The following is a 3,215-nucleotide window of genomic DNA, read 5'->3' as shown; positions in this document are numbered from 1 at the left end:
AATCGTGGCTAATGGCTCGGCCTCAGTCCATTTAGTAAAATAATCTACCGCGACCACTGCGAACTGCACTCCTCCCTTTCCTTTGGGTAACTTCCCGATCAGATCAATACCCCACACTGCAGAAGGCCACAGACTTTGCATTTGCTTCAAAAGATTTGGGGGCGCTCTGGGCACTTTAGAAAATCTTTGGCATTTGTCACACCTTTTCACATATTCCATAGATTCCTCGTTCATAGTAGGCTAGAAAAATCCTTGCCTCAAGATCTTTTTAGATAGACTCTGCCCCCCAACATGATCTCCACAAAACCCCTCATGTACCTCAGCTAATAAGTTCTTTGACTGGTCAGGAGTTATGCACCTGAGTAGAGGTAAGGAGTATCCTCTCCTATATAGCACTCCATCCACCATGGTGTATCTAGCAGCTTGCCTCATAACTTTCCTTGCTTCATTACGACCATCTGGGAGGGTCCCTTGCTCAAGATAAGCAATGATGGGAGTCATCCAGGTGTCGGCTATCGTAATCGGCATGGCCTCTTGTCTATCAATGCTTGGCTCCGCCAAGTACTCTACCGGAATTATATTCAGAGTTTCGGCATCTTTCGCACTTGCAAGCTTTGCTAGAGCATCGGCATTGGAATTCTGCTCCCTTGGTACTAATTTGATGGTATACTCCTCAAACTGGGCTAGCAAATCTTTGGTTTTGTTTAAGTATGCCACCATGCATAGGCCTCTTGCCTGGTACTCCCCTAATACTTGATAAACCACCAATTGGGAATCACTATTTATCTCCACCGACCGGGCACGTACATCTCTAGCCAGTCGCAAGCCTGCGAAGAGGGCCTCATACTCCGCATCGTTATTAGAAGCATTAAATCTGAATCTTAGTGCACAATGAATTCGGTGCTTCTCTGGTGTGACTAGTATAATCCCAGCTCCTGAATGGTGCTCATTCGACGATCCATTAATGAAAAGTTGCCAAGAAGGAATTTCTTCTTTTAGCCCAGTAACACTCTCCTGCTGGTCAGGGACCTCAACGATTCCGGTACACTCAGCGATGAAATCTGCCAAGGCTTGACCTTTAATAGCAGTCCTTGGTTGGTACTTGATTTCAAATTGGCCTAGCTCGACCGCCCATTTAAGTAGCCGACCAGACGACTCCGGCTTTTGTAAAACTTGGCGAAGAGGCTGGTCAGTGAGGACCTTGATGGGGTGTGCTTGGAAATACGGCCTCAACTTTCGTGACGCAAGTACCAAGCAGTAAGCCAACTTCTCAATCATGGGGTATCGGGACTCCGCTCCTACCAAACGCTTGCTAACGTAATACACTGGGTGCTGCACCTTATCCTCCTCACGCACTAAGGCAGCACTAACAGTGTGTTCCGTGACTGCTAGATACATAAATAGGTCCTCTCCATCAACTGGCTTAGAAAGAACAGGAGGTTAAGCCAAATGCTCCTTTATCGCCTAGAAAGCTTGTTCACACTCTGCGGTCCACTCGAACTTCTTGCCTCCTTTAAGCAGGTTAAAAAACGGGACGCACTTGTCCGTTGATTTTGAGACGAACCTGCTTAGAGCCGCAATCCGCCCAGTCAAGCTTTGCATATCCTTTATTCTTGTTGGAGACTTCATCTCTATGAGAGCCTTGATCTTCTCTGGGTTTGCTTCTATTCCGCGGGAGTTAACAATAAATCCAAGGAATTTCCCAGAACCCACTCCAAATGAACACTTAAGGGGGTTTAACTTCATGTTATACCTCCTTAATATTGCAAAGCACTCCTCTAAGTCTCCCACGTGCCCCTCAGCTTCCTTTGACTTCACCAGCATATCATCTACGTATACCTCCATGCTCTTGCCGATTAAGTCCCGAAACATACCATTCACCAAGCGCTGGTAGGTAGCTCCTGCATTCTTTAATCCGAAGGGCATCACTCTGTAGCAATACAGCCCTATATCCGTTCGGAAGCTGGTATGCTCTTCATCAGGAGGATGCATGCTGATCTGGTTGTATCCCGAATATGCGTCCATGAAGGACAAGGTCTCGTGACCAGAGGTTGCATCTACCAACTGGTCTATTCTCGGTAAAGGAAAACAATCCTTCGAGCACGCTTTGTTTAGATCAGTAAAATCTACACAAGTCCTCCACTTTCCATTGGGTTTAGGCACCAAGACTGGGTTTGAAACCCAAGCTGGGTAGTATGCCTCTCTAATGAACCCGTTCTCCTTCAATCGCTCTACCTCCTCCTTAAGAGCCTTTGCTCGATCCTTGTCAAGCAACCTCCTCTTATGCTGTACCGCTAGATATCTTTCATCCATGTTGAGCACGTGGCTGATCACAGTTGGTGAGATACCCACCATATCCTTGTGAGATCAGGCGAAGACATCTTGATTCCTTCGCAAGAACTCTATCAGCTGTACTCTTACTTCAGCTTTCAACTTCTTTCCAATTTTGACTCCTCTTGTTGGGTCATTCTCATCTATAGGGACCTCCTCTAACTCCTCGGACGGTCCCACATCACTCTCATAATCCCCAAAGCGAGGATCAATATCTCTTCCCTCGCTTTGGGCAACGCCCTATTTGGTGACTTCATCACCTGATGGGGTCTTCTGCTCTTTTAAACTAGGAGTGCTCTCCTGGCTACACTCCTCCAACATCTCTTCATCGTTCACTACTACAAGACTTTGGTCTACATCCATCTCATCCACCTCCTCTTTTTCAACACTCACAATCATGTTGTTCTCCTTGGCACCTTTCTTTGCCTTAGCTACGGAGGCATTATAACACTCTCTAGCTTCCCTTTGGTCTCCTTGGACGCAGCCTATGCCAGAGCTGGTCGGGAACTTCATAGAGAGGTGCCAAATTGAAACTATTGCATGTAAGTTGGTGAGTAGTGGTCGACCGATAACCACATTGTAGGCAGATGGGCAGTCAACAATCAAAAACTCAGTCATCATGGTTTCATGCTTGGGGGCTTCCCCCGTGGTGACTGGTAACTTTATTGTCCCAGCTGGTGACATTCCTTCTCCAGTAAACCCATAAATGACGTGAGAACATGGCTTCAAGTCATTGATGGATAGCTTCATTTTTTCAAAAGAGGACTTATAAATAATGTTTACGGAGCTTCCCGTATCAACCAAACACCTTTTCACCTTCATATTAGCTATTTGAACTGTCACAACAAGAGGATCATTGTGAGGATACCTCACATGTTTAGCAT

Source organism: Humulus lupulus, chromosome 2 (assembly GCF_963169125.1).
Source record: "Humulus lupulus chromosome 2, drHumLupu1.1, whole genome shotgun sequence".
In the NCBI taxonomy this organism is placed as follows: domain Eukaryota; kingdom Viridiplantae; phylum Streptophyta; class Magnoliopsida; order Rosales; family Cannabaceae; genus Humulus; species Humulus lupulus.
Note: the sequence above shows the minus strand (reverse complement) of the source record.